This window comes from Hemicordylus capensis, chromosome 4 (genome assembly GCF_027244095.1).
Source record: "Hemicordylus capensis ecotype Gifberg chromosome 4, rHemCap1.1.pri, whole genome shotgun sequence".
NCBI lineage: Eukaryota > Metazoa > Chordata > Lepidosauria > Squamata > Cordylidae > Hemicordylus > Hemicordylus capensis.
Window position 1 is genome coordinate 258,591,341 of NC_069660.1, and position 13,445 is coordinate 258,604,785.

General features: G+C 42.4%; 1 protein-coding gene across 20 annotated transcripts in view; it reads right to left on the reverse strand.

Moving 5' to 3' along the window:
* The window catches only part of TCEA1 (transcription elongation factor A1), an 85,201-nt gene that overhangs the window by 24,489 nt on the left and 47,267 nt on the right, over positions 1–13,445 (reverse strand). The gene's annotated exons all lie outside the window — the stretch shown is intronic.

Here is a 13,445-nt window from a genome sequence, read left to right on the forward strand (position 1 = left end):
CCACCACCACCTCTCGGTGGGGTGAAGCCCCACGGTGAGAGGAGGTCAGGACTTGGAGCCTGACCAAATTAGGACCCAGCCTTCACCCTGGTGTGGGGTGCCCTTCACTAGGAAGGGGCACCACAAGAGAAGAGTACCTGCACTCTAATTAGTTGGGACCCCATTGCAAGTGCCGTTACCTCTGTACAATAATAAAGTGGCCCTTATTTACTCCAACTAAGTGTGTCCTGTCTTCATTGGGGCCTGGGGGTGCAATGGAGAACCACCACCTCCAGTCCACAAAAGAAAGAAGCAGAAGACAATTCAACTATTGGTAGAATATGCTCATTCAAAGTTGCTTGCGTCTTGCATGTATATTGATTTCCCTGCCCCAACCCAAGCAAAAGCTCAAAATAATCTCATAATACTATAGAATAGTTTCATACCTGCTGTATATAGTAAGCTTAAAAATGCAATTCATATATCTTTCTATTTACACTGCTGTATCTAATCTAATCTCTTCAGTTCCCTTCGCATTCCAACATTTCCCCTTCTTCTCTAAAACATTGTGATACAAAAACAGGAAGAAAACAAAAACCCAGAATCAGTTTGGTGTGGGGAAAAAAAACTTTAGCAGTAGTTTACAGACAAAGGAATTGGATGGTGCAGCAACCAAAATGGAGGAACACAATTCTGAGACATTTACTCCTTCTGCCATGCATTTTAAAAAAATCTCCCCCCAGCCCCAACTTGACAGGTTTTTTTATATATATATATATGCGCCACCGTGGGGAGGGGGGTGGGGGAAAGTCCCCCATTTTGCCCCCTAAAGATGACCACTGCCGGCAGCAGCTGGCTGCAGGGAGGAGGGTGAGAGCGCCCCCATTTTTAATCCATGAAAGCCCACCGCTGTTCAGCGCAGCACAATGGTGGGTGGCGAGCTCCTTCCACCTCCCCTCCTCTCAAGTGACTGCATGGGCTCTGCTCTCTGCAGCCCGTTTCTGGCTTTCCTTCCATATGGAGTAAAGCTGGAAATGGGCTGCAGACAACAGAGGCCATGCAGTTACTTGAGAGGAGGGGAGGTGGAAGAAACCGACCACCACCACCCATCCTGCTGCACTGCACAGCAAACTTTCAGAGGTTAAAAAAGGAGGCAAAGCCCGCTGTGCCTAGACAGGGAGGGAGGTGGCAGTGGCAGCCCATCCAGGAAGGGGGGAAAATGGGGTGCTGGGAAGTTGCACGGCGGTGGCAGGTGCAGCAGAGACTGCGCACTCACCAGAAACTGCGGCACAGGGGTCTGGGGGTTTGTGCATTCACGCACCTTAGAGGGAACAGTGTTATGGACTGTACCACCACGTTTATGGCAAATACATCAGAGTAACTTTGACCTTGAAGTGTTTAGCAAATGAGTTACAGCAGGCAGCCAATAAACTTGTGAAGCAGCTTTATACTGAGCCAGTCCACTGGGCTATCCATAACTACTAGCAGAAATTCCCCAGGGTTCCAGACAAGGGTCTTCCCTAGCCTAACTGAAGATACCAGGGATTGAATCTGGAACCTTTTACATGTGCTCTATCACTGAACAATAGCTCCTTTGTTTAACAGTTCCTGTTAACACACGACACCTTTAGATATTTGGAAATACCTCTCACTTGGATCAAAGAAAAAACTAGTTTGAAGTGAATCAAAGTTTAGCTCTCCTCCAAAATCAACCCCACTATCTTAGGTGAACTATACTCCTTTCCTTTAAAAGGATACAAGTAATTGTTCTATCAACCACCATCAGCAGTACTACTTGTACTAAATTTAAAAATTAACTGCATGATCAGCATGAAGTAGAGTATATTCCAAAAGGCACATTGTGTTTGCCTTTTAAGAGCTCTGAAGCACGGTAAACTACAGCAGATATAGTTTTTGCCATCACTTCAACACTGGTTAGGCAAGCTATACCTGTGGAATTTCTGTCTTTTCAAAATTTGTTTAAGAGCCAACCCCCTCTTCTATTAATTAGCAGTATGATTAGCCACCAGCCATGCATTTGAAGTTGTACTGTAGATGCACTTCTGTATACTCATCTAGATTATCTACTTGTGGGAAGATCTCAATTCTGGTGTTTCAGGAACTAAGAAAAACAGTAACATTTGATCTTTTGGTTTCACAACATGGGCTCTGTGGTCCCTGCAGAAGCATTTCAAACTCCTCAAAGCACTCTGAGGCTCCTCCCTTCACACGCAGAGCACAGTCAGTATCCTCAGCAGCAGGGCGCTTCCCAACTCAGTTCCTCAGCGGCTGCTGTTGGAAGAAAAACCTGGAGTCATAATCAAAGCACAGAAGGTAAGTACATCCAAAGAGTGGGCAGGCTGGGTGGGTGTTGTGAATGATACCGGATCACCAAAAGATCAGAAGTTACAGGTGAGCAACCTGTTTATCTTAAAGGTAATCCAGTATCCTTCACAATGTGGACGATTAGCGAGGTCTCCTCAAGGTGGGGGAGGTTTGAGGATGCATGTTAAGATGACCTTTTAAAGCACAATCTGCCCAAAGGGTGGCCTCAGCCACAGATCAGATGTCCAATGCATGGTGTTTGATGAAAGCTAAGTTTGATGACCAGGTACTGGCTTTCCTTTCCTTATTTCAGAGAACCCAAACACCAGAGGTGAGCGGTGGATGTGGCCATGGCCCTAGTGGAGTAGGCTTTAACACTGTCCTGACTTCCATGCCTTGTTTTTCCATAGCAGGTGCGGATGAGTTGGACCAAACATTCTGAAAGTCTCCGTCGGGAAACAGGTGGACCTTTTCTAGAGCCCTCAAAAGGCAACAAAGTGTCTATTAGATAGCCAAAAGGTTTTAGTCCAATCCAAATAAAAAAGGAGCACTCTACGCACATCCAGGGAATGGACGGAACATTCCAAGGGTGACGTAGGATGCATGAAAAAGGTAGGAAGTACCTCATGGTTTACATGGAAGTCTGTGACTACCCTCAGGAAGAATGCAGGGTTGGTCTGCATGACAACTTTATTAGGGTAAAAGCAGATCTTAAAGCAGTCAGTTCACTAACCCTGCGAGTGGGGGTAATTGCTATCAGGAAGGCTGTCCTCAGAGAGAGCAGTTTAAGAGAAACCAATGATAATGGCTTGAAGGGGTATTCAGTAAGGGTGGAGAGCACAAGAGAGACACACACCAGGGAATGATTGGCTACGATACTGGTGGGCAAAGACTGTTAAGGCCTTTTAGGAATATTTTGCAGTCAGGATGAGAAAACAATGTTTTAGAGTTCCAAACTGTCCACAGTTGGCTGTCCATATTTGAAGTTGATGAGGAGCCACATTTGGAGACGTTGCATGTGAAGGCTGGCATTTTGGACGGTGGTCATGTAAGAAGCCATCAGGCCCAAGAGGTGCTGGATGAACTAAGCTTCTTGAAATTGATTGGGTTGGAAAGAATGAATTCTGTGAAGAGTCTCGCCTTTCCTGTGGAAGGAAGACACATTTCAGCCAAGTGTCCAACCCTGAGCCAATGTAGGTCAGGGTCTTTTGCGGCATCAGGACAGACATCTTGAGATTCACTTCAATGTGGAGATTCTCTAAGAGCATGAGCATTAGCTGGATGTGGCTGATTAGCAAGGATTTGTCTCAGGAAGTGATCAGCCAGTCATCCAATTACGGGAAGACTGAGATGCCCTACGTCCTGAGATGGGCGATTGTGGTGCTCATACACTTGGTAAAGATGTATGGGGCCATGGGGAGACCAAACAGGAGGACTGCATATTGGTAGGCTTGGTCGCCCATGGTGAACCAGATAGTTTCTGTGCCTTGGGTGAATCCCCACATGGAAATTAGCCTCTCTGAAGTCTAGAGTGGCAAGCCACACTTCCTCTGCTAGAAAGGGAAGAAGCTGCTGTAGCGTCAGCATCCGGAATTTCTTCACATAAATGAATTCGCCCAGGGAATGAAGATTTAGAATTGGCCAGAGACTACCATCTCTTTGGGATACTTGGAAGTACTTGGGAATAAAAACCTGCCCATTGGTCTTTTTGCGACACACGTTCTATTGTGCCTTTGGAACACAGCTCTTGGACTTCTGCTAGTAATGTAGGAGTTGATGGGGTGGGGCTTATCCCTAGGAAGGGAAGAGAGGAGTGTAACACTATGGCATAGCCAGTCAAGATTATACTTAGCACCTAGGCGTCGGATGTGATAAGATGCCAAGCTGGAAGAAAGGGTACAAGTCTTAAAATGGGCGTGGAAGGTCCAATGGGCAGGGGGGCCAAAAAGACAAAGGCCCTGCTTAGGTTGGTCTTGGCATTTTCCATTGGAGTGAGACTTATTCCTTTGTGGGAAAGAGCATTTTTGGAGAATTGGAAAGATCTCCTGTTGTCTCTCAGTCAGAGAAGCCAAATGGGCATCTGAGCCTGTCATACCATTTGAAGCACTGGGAATAATTTTGAGGAGTCAAAGACAAAGTGAACATTTTGGCTGGAAACTTTAGATTTTCTTCATAAGCCCCATGGTGTCATCTGTTTGGGTGCTAAACTGCTCTTCTCCATTGAAAGGGATGTCTTCGATCTTATCCCTCATATCAAATTTTGATTTTTAAATTTGATTTTTAACTGTCTTTAAATTGCTTTGTATTGTGTTTTATATTTTGTATTTTTTCTCCTTTTGGTCTGTTTTGATTTAATGTGTTATGTGTTTTTATTTCATGTTTTAATACTGCGTTGTGAGTTGCCCAGAGAACAATTTGTTATGAGCTGGCTAACAAATAAAGTTTATTAATTATTAAAAAAAATTATTTATATTAGATTGAAGAGATGAACTGCATAACCATGCATGGGACCTCAAGGAGATGGAACTAGCAAATGTGCGGGACTCTGTTTCCATCAGATGCTTGGTTGTGCTTAAGAGTCTGGTGTGTAATGTCTGCTGACTTTAACAGAACTTTTTATTTAGCTTTTGTAAATCATCCTTGAACATGTCCTTGAAAGTGAGTAATGAAACTTGGACATGCATGCTAAGTAGTAGGCTATTTTCATCAATGAGGAGGAGGAAGAGCAGATTTTCCTTCCCACAGAATCAAGTTTCCAGCCTTCCTTATCACTTGGAGCAGAGTATTTTGGGGCCAGATTTGCCACCCATAGCATAGTCCATGACAAGAGAATCTGGTGTGGGGTAATTGAAGAGAAAATTGCAGTCATCCTCCTGCACTCTAAGTAATTAACTAGTCTCCTGGAGGTTGGATAAAGAGGAGGGAGCTTCCCATGCTGATTTTGCAGAATTAATGAGTACTGGAAGCATGGGGATTGCAGCTGGTTGGGACAAGGAGGTGGCGGCTATGAAATCCTAGAACAGATCACTAACTGCATGGACCGGAGAGAGACTTTAGGTGGAGGCTGAGGACCTTAGCCATCTCGACCACCTGAATACGATAGGATTTGGTTACTTCCGCTGGTGAGTTTGAGGGATGATTTGGAACATAGTCATCCAGTGAAGGATCTGACAGGTTCTCTGTATAAGTTGATTCATTATCTGATTCTGAGGAGAAAATGTAGTCATCATCAGATGCAGGCCTTTTGAGCCTGTAGGTGGTGCAGGTATCCCGGCAGGGGGTACCTCTGTTACTGGGTCAGTAGGTTGCAGTGCAGCTAGCAGAACAGGTAACAGAGGCACAGGAGGCGGATCTAGTGGATGCTTGAAGGAAGTGTGTGTAGAAGGTCGGGGTACAGGATGTTGTGGTGTAACTGATGACTTGAATAGAGACAGTTTCCATAAGTGAAACTCTTGGTAATCATAGGGCAGAGATGATGAGGGCATGAAAGCAAGATCTTTAAATCTTCCCATTCTGCACACATAGCCTAGGTCCAAAACTCCAGGGGAGCTCCAATAATGAGGTGATTTCAAGTAAGGTGAGTACGTGGGTAATGATGAGTACAGCCTCGGCTTCCAGAGAGAGCCGAGGCAATGAACAGTGAAGCGTCACCTTTGCTGGAGATGTCAATGGGGTTTTTGGAATCTCCATGGCACCTGAACTAGTTGTACCTGGCCACATTGAGGCCATGGAGCGAGAAGCCCTTCAAAGGTGGACTCCAGTGTTGGTGTAGTTACCGGAAAGGCCAGGATGGAGTCAATGCCCCGGAAGATAAGGTATTCCCTGGACATTGATGGTGTCAACGGAAAGATTCCCCAGCAGATCGATGTCAAAAGGTTCACTGAAGGAACAAGAGGTTGGGTGATGGAGATCAGAAGAGTCATTGATGTCGATGATGGAAGTCCTGTAGATGTTGACAGCATCGAAGGCAGTATCACTGATCCCAATTCGAAGGCGTCAGTGGATAAGAAGGTGGCACTGTTGAAGCTTCTTTGACAATCTTAGGCAAAGAGGACAATGAACACTAAGGGACCCCTGGAAAGGGTCGATAGAAAAGGCGAGGTCAGTGATCGAGGTCAAGTTGAGAACGAGGAATAGCCCGACATTGTGCTAGACATAGGAGTTGAAAATTGTCCCAGTCTCAGAATAGGTGTCAGCAAGCCAGACTTTGATGGTGTTGAGTGTGTTAACATCAACAAACCAATTTTGCTGTGTTTGGAATGAGAGGGGGGTTCCTCTTATCAATGTTTCCATTACTTTAGGCATTTGTGGCCATCCTTTGACAAGTCACAAGGCTTTTAAAATCTAGCCTATGAGGTCAGGGAAGCAGATGTCGATGGAGCCAAAGTCGGCTTTGATACAGTCGATGTCAACATGGTCAGCAATTGTCGGAGAACACAGCATCAGCATCGATGGTCAAAGGGCCCGTTTGTAAAGGGCAGCTGGAAGATGTAATTCTCTACTTTCCCAGGTCTGTTTTGAAAAAGATAGGCAAATCTTGCATACACAGATGTTATAGTCTTCTGCAAGTCAGGACAAACATTGGCCATGCTTGAAGGAAGAAGGGCGGGCTCTGTGGCAAGTAGAACAACATTTAAAGTTGTCTTTTAAAAGAGTCCATTAGTAGCTAAGTCTCAGATCAGGGAAACCAACAAGAAATAAGGCAGAGAATGGTCTAAAAACTGTCTGAGATCAGATAAAAGAGTGAGCAAACTGTATTTTTCCTTTCAGATACTGAGCAAGAGGAGCAAACATCCAAATGGGAACCGACCACAACAGCAATCAGAAAGGAAATGAGCTGGGAAGTGCTCTGCTGCCACGGATACTGAGTGCACTCTGTTTACAAAGGGCAGAGTTTCCGAGCGCTTTGAGGAGCTTGAAAATTTTCTGTGGGGATGACTGGACAGGCGCAGAACCCACATTGTGAAGGATACCAAATCAGATCACACTATTATCTACAGGTGGACAGCAATATGCCCCAAAGGCCTAAAAAACAGAACAGGTACCACCTACTAGGGATGTGCATGAACCTGTTCAGAGGCCTTTTTATGGTTTGAATGGTGGTTCGGCTGGTTTGAAGGCAGGCGGATACTTTTAAGGGCAGGGGAGGATGTTTTTACCACTCCTGCCACGTTTTCCCTGCTGGCGCTGAACTTTAAAAGGGTCTGGCGGGGCAGCAGCATACCTCCTTGCCATCCTGTTGCCTCATCGGACCGGAAGTACCTGACATGTGTGTGCATGTTGGGTACTTCTGGTCTGACAAGGCAACGGGGCAGCAGGCAGGTAGGCTGCCACCCCGCCGGTGTGAGGGGTAAGAGCATCCTCCCCCACCCTTAAAGGTATTTCTCTGCCTTTGAGTCACCCACCACCAGTTCTGTGCACATCCCTACCACCTACACCATCCCCTCAAGCCATGTGTATGCACAGCCTTTAATCCTCTCATGCAGTGATCCCAAAGAGCTGCTCACTGGCCCTCTTGCCACCAATGTGGTTGCTGCTCCCGGCTCCCGACCGAGTCCCCTGGTCCTTGCCGCTTGCCCGGCAGCTGCTGCTCCCACCCACTCTGTCTTTCCCTGTTGTCTGTAACCCCCCCACACCTTCCAGACCCCACATGGCAGCGGCAGCAAACAGGCAATGGGGGAACTTGGAGTGGAGGCTGAAGCCAATTCCCCTGATCTAGCCCTCCACCTTCACCTTTCCCCCGCCTCACCGCTTGGACTCTTGAGCTGCAAGATCGGGGGAACTGGCTCCAGCCTCCACTATGAGACCTGTCACCTGTTTGCTGCTGCTGCCACGTGGGCTTTAGAGTGAAGCAGGAGAGCAGAGCAGTGGTGGAGGGTGGAAATACAGGCACCAGGGAAAGGTGGCACGGGGAGAGCAGCAGCCACGGGACCCACCCCCTCCTCCACCTCTCCCCACTCCTTTGGCTCTTGGATTCCTGGTGCGCACTATGATTGGCTCTGGATAACTTCCTCGGAACGCTTCATTTAGAGTAAGTCCCACTGTAAACATGTATAGAACCGGGCTGTACCAACTTCCTTCTGTGTGAACGTGCAGAGAATCAGACTATAAAGATGCTTGGGGCAGAAGAATGTTTCTTTTTGATTTAATGGCGAATGGAAGAACTGAGCTTCTCTAGTTAATTATATTTTTCTGGATACTTTTTTTTTAAAGCCCTTAAAACAGGCAAAAGACAATTAAAATAAAAAGATAAGATAACCAAGGTACTGTTCTCTCCTGAGAGCCCTAGAAAAACCAGACTGCCCGGCTGTTTGTTTTCAAAGGTGAATTTGGTGCATTTATGCCTCTTGCCCCACTCCCTTCCTTAAAGAGAGAAATAATCCAATCACACAGTAGAAAATACTGCACTAAACTCTCGTGTGTTTGGCGGACAATCACATGTATGAAAACAGCAAACCGAGAGAGCAAGGAGACTGGCTGTTCACCCACTGCAGGAGTTCCCCATGGCTCTGTAGCTCACCTTCCTTTTGCTCACCTGAAAGCCTTGAGAGTATCCAATAAATCACACTCCATTTTCAGATCCTGTGGCAGTTCTTTCATTGCTAAGAATGAAGCTATTTTTATTTTAGCAGAAGGGGAAAGAGTGGAATGAAAGGCTTAAACTGTGTGCTTCCTACTTACATCTATCTGAGCTAGTTTTTTATTATCCATGATCATGTTATTATAAACATGAATGGTGCTGGACATAAAGAAACTTTTCCTAAATACAATGAATTCCCTTGCACATATAATGTCCAAGCCCCTTTTTCTTTTTCTTTCCTTTCTCCCTCTCTTCAGCATTATTATCACTTCCAATAACTACTAAGTATAGTTCACGTTATTGTGATGCTAAGCTAAATGTTTTTATTATACTTACATGTGAAGTGAAAGAAAGTAATAATCCAATCTTATAAAACAGAATTGTAAGACATGCTTTCTTTTTCAAAACAATAAACTCAATAGCATATTTTAACTAATATTGCTCTCAGCAGATTTTTAACACTCAATAATTATCTCAATACTTCTACAAATATTTATATATTGCTTTTCAACGTAAGTTTTCAAAGCTGTTTACATAGAAAAACAGTAATAACTCAAGATGGCTCCCTGTCCCTCACAATCTAAAAAAGAAACAGCCACCAGAGGGATGCTGTGCTAGGGATGGATAGGGCCAATTGCTCTCCACCTGCTAAATATAAGGGAATCACCACTTTTTAAAAGGTGCCTCTATGCTCTGTTAACAGTGGTAGTTAAAATATGTAATATAGTTAAAATATGATACTCAGAATTTTTCTGGAAAAAATATTTTCTGAAAAAGAAAAAAGGCTCCGTTAAAGGCTCTTGTTTAAGTAATGAAAACAGTTGTAATTATATTTCCCAGTTAATTGAAGTCTTTTGTTCTGTATGTGATCCAGTTATTCCAGATCTTATCTACTAGGGGAATCTACTAGCACTATTCCCTGAGAATTATCAAATTTTGATGAGTGACAGAGAAGATAATAGAACAGAGCAACAGGAGCCTAACCCAGTAGGTATGGTTCTGCCAAGACAGGTCAAAAACAAATCACCATATAAAGATGCTATTTTCAGAAAAGCTCAGACAGAATAATTTTTTTCTTTATGGAATTTTAGGAGCTCAGCTTCAACCCCAGAGTTAGCATACTCAATTGGGCTATAAATCCAATTTTATAAGTAGATATAAACAGAATTGTAAAAAACCACTTCTTTCTGTGTGTGTGTGTGTGTGTGTGTGTGTGCGCGCGCACGCGCACACGTACATGTGTTAACCATAGTGGCACATAACAATGCATATGTGCACACACTGCCTTGATACTGCTACCCAAAATCAACTTCATTCTGCTCACTGATGAAAAAAATTAGAGGGAACACTGACCACCTATATCAGGCCTGAAGCACTTGAATATTTGCTATACACAATATCACAGTGCTTGCCTTTTGCAAGTTGTGAAAGCCAGAATTCAGAAATTATATCCTCATAAGGAAACACTTGTGCACTGCTTTGGTATAAACTGATTTTGAAAGAACTGAACTGGATTTCAATGTATTTAATTTCGTTTTAAGACAGGAATGAACTAAAAACAGCAGATACAATATGTGAAATAGGTTTTCCATGGGCGGGGTGGGGGGTGGGGGGATTAAATAAACACAGAAACATCTTGGCCACAAATGTAATTGTATTTTTGTTCTTAAATATGACCACATTTTAATGATATCATTATAAATTTGTGCAAACCTTTTACCGTATACTTGCTTATTTACTAAGACACATTTTAGTCTTAAATGCTCCAATGTAGGCGATTCTGAATATTTACAAATCAATCCTTTCAAGTTTCTTCTGCATTGAGAAACAGAAAATCTAAATGTGACTAAAAGCCACAAAAGTGATAATATTTCTCATTCACAAGAATTCAGTTATAAGCTGAAATTATTGTAAATATCTGAATACAGAGCTGCTATGTCATCTCTGATCTGTACATAGTTCATATGCATAACTAAAAATGACTTTTCAAGAAAGACATGACATGCTTAATTCTGCAAACATCCTATCTATTTTTTCAAACTTATTATTTAATTATGTTCAAATTATGTGTACAAATTATAATTAGATGAGCCACAAATGTCCAAACCAGTGTACTATGGTGTTGGTTCTGGAGAAATGAGGTGGAGGCATAAGAGGAATCAAAGTTACGAAGTAATGAAATTACTAGTATAATTTCATAGCAGAACAAGAATGTGCAAGAAATTAAGTGTCTGAGCTCAAGTGTATGCAAAGCAGCACAATAACTTCAATCCCCAAGTACAAAAATTATATGATACAACTTTACAAACTTTGAAGACAGGAGGGTTTCAAAGCTTTCCGTTTTATGAGTGACTTTTGCTTTATAAATGTGACACAAATGAGCACTGATTTTATGAAGACCATAAAGAAAATACAGTACATTGACCATGAATCTGGCCAACATCTATGTGAGACTGGGATCTCAGGGATTGCATCAATCAAAACAAAATATCACTTCAAAGTATAGAGTACAAATTAAGAGTGGTTGTTTAAGCCACTTAATTATTTAAGCCTTTCCTCTTGATGTCTGCAATGCCTCTTTTCTGACAGCATTTTGGAGTGGGTGTAACACACACCTCTTCTTGTTAGCATTCATTACAGTACAGCAGTAGAGCTCTTTTGCCACGACTGTCAAACACAACAAAATGCAAAAACAGAGTGTTTTCTTTATCTTATTGTGCTTTATATTGTTATGTGCTGACCTGAGCTCAGGAAAGGTTGATAACATATAGTTCAGTTTTGAAAAGCTATGCAATTTGAAGCAAGCACATCCTTCTCAACATCTCAAGAAGCACTCATTTCGTGTTTTCTTCTACTAACAACTGATGTGCTGTACAGCTTTGAATCTGTTAATTTAAAACATTTCTTTACAATTAGCCAAGGGGCCAAAAGGGTCTGTTGATTTAAAGTGTGTGTGTGTGTGTGTGTGTGTGTGCGCGCGTGGGGGGGGGGATGTCACAAGTTTCAGAACCACTACTTCAAAATAAAGAACAATCTCACATTGAGTAGCTGAATGTATTAAAGGATTAAATAAGCTTTATCCTGTTGCTGTGAAATTGCATCTTTCATACTGCTCTTCTTTCCCAAATCCAGAATTTATTTTTATTTGCCTACAAACCACATGGCTCTGTGGTGGCCAGGAGTCGACAATGACTTGACGGCACAACCAACCAACCAACATTCCATAGGGACCTAATGCTGGATTTAAAGTTTCTAACACATAAAGCACATTAAAAATGTTCTTAGTCCAATTGAATAGATGCAGGATTAGATATTAGGTTACTCTGCTGTACGTACAAACTGATTTTTCATAAGACAGTTTATGAATGTTTCACAAGTTTAAAATTTCCCCCAAGTTTAAAGTTTTAATACAGAAGGCATTTCCAGTTCTTTCCAATATGACTATGAAAAGAAACAATACACAAAATCTGTGTATAGATAGTGGACATTAGAATATTTATGACAAAAGTAATCTTTGTTGTGCTCACTCCATGTAATACAATATTCTCCAGAGGTGTCAAAAATATGGACAGTTCATATCCTTCATAACCATTAGGCCTAACTTACTTCACAGGGTTGTTGTGAAAGAGAAACTCAAGTATGTAGTCTGGGCTCCTTGGAGGAAGAGCGGGATATAAATGTAAAATAATAATAATAATAATAATAATAATAATAATAATAATAATAATATCATCACACAAGAGCAACTTTGCTGGTGCTGGAATGCTGCAGAAATTATGCAGCATAATTTCTACTCCACTACTCCAGAAAATAAAATTTCTTGATTAGAAACACACACACACACACACACACACATTCTGAAACTAATTTCTGTATTTTAACTGCAAGATGTTATTGACTGTTTATGACACATGTAGGACTCCACTAGTATTTGTGGAGGCAAAGCTCAGAACGGGTGGGGAAAAGGGACTAGGCTTCTAGTCTTTAAAGCATTAGCGAATGTCTATATTTTTAAGAAGGAATAAGATATCTAGCTTGGTAGGTTGCTACAGTGTTTTTAGCATGTCTGGTGTTATTTTTAGTATGCGACATTTTAGGTTAATGTTTATTATAACTGCATTTTATAGACTTTATATTGTAAACTTTCCACAACAGAATACACTGGACAGCAATCCAGACCTTTAGCAGAATGGTTCTCCATCACCAAAAGACCATTCATGCTAAAGGTCTGGAAGCCTTATTTTGGTAGGATACATTTTTGAAAACAAAACAAAACTAGTTTCATACTGACATTTTTCTGTAATTAATTTCTGACTACCCAACCCAACCTACACTGACCCTGTACAACATTCATTTTCACCCCAGAACACCCAGACTGTACGTAGGCTGCCTCTTAGCATAGGATTGTGTTAAAAGGACATAACACTTTTGAGGGCCTTATGTTGTTTCCCCACTGCAGAGGAAATCTGTATTGTAACCAAAAGGCAAAATAAAGTTAAAAATGAAAAGAGGGCCCAGAATGAAAGGAAAATCAGCCCCAGGTAATATAGCCTACAATATA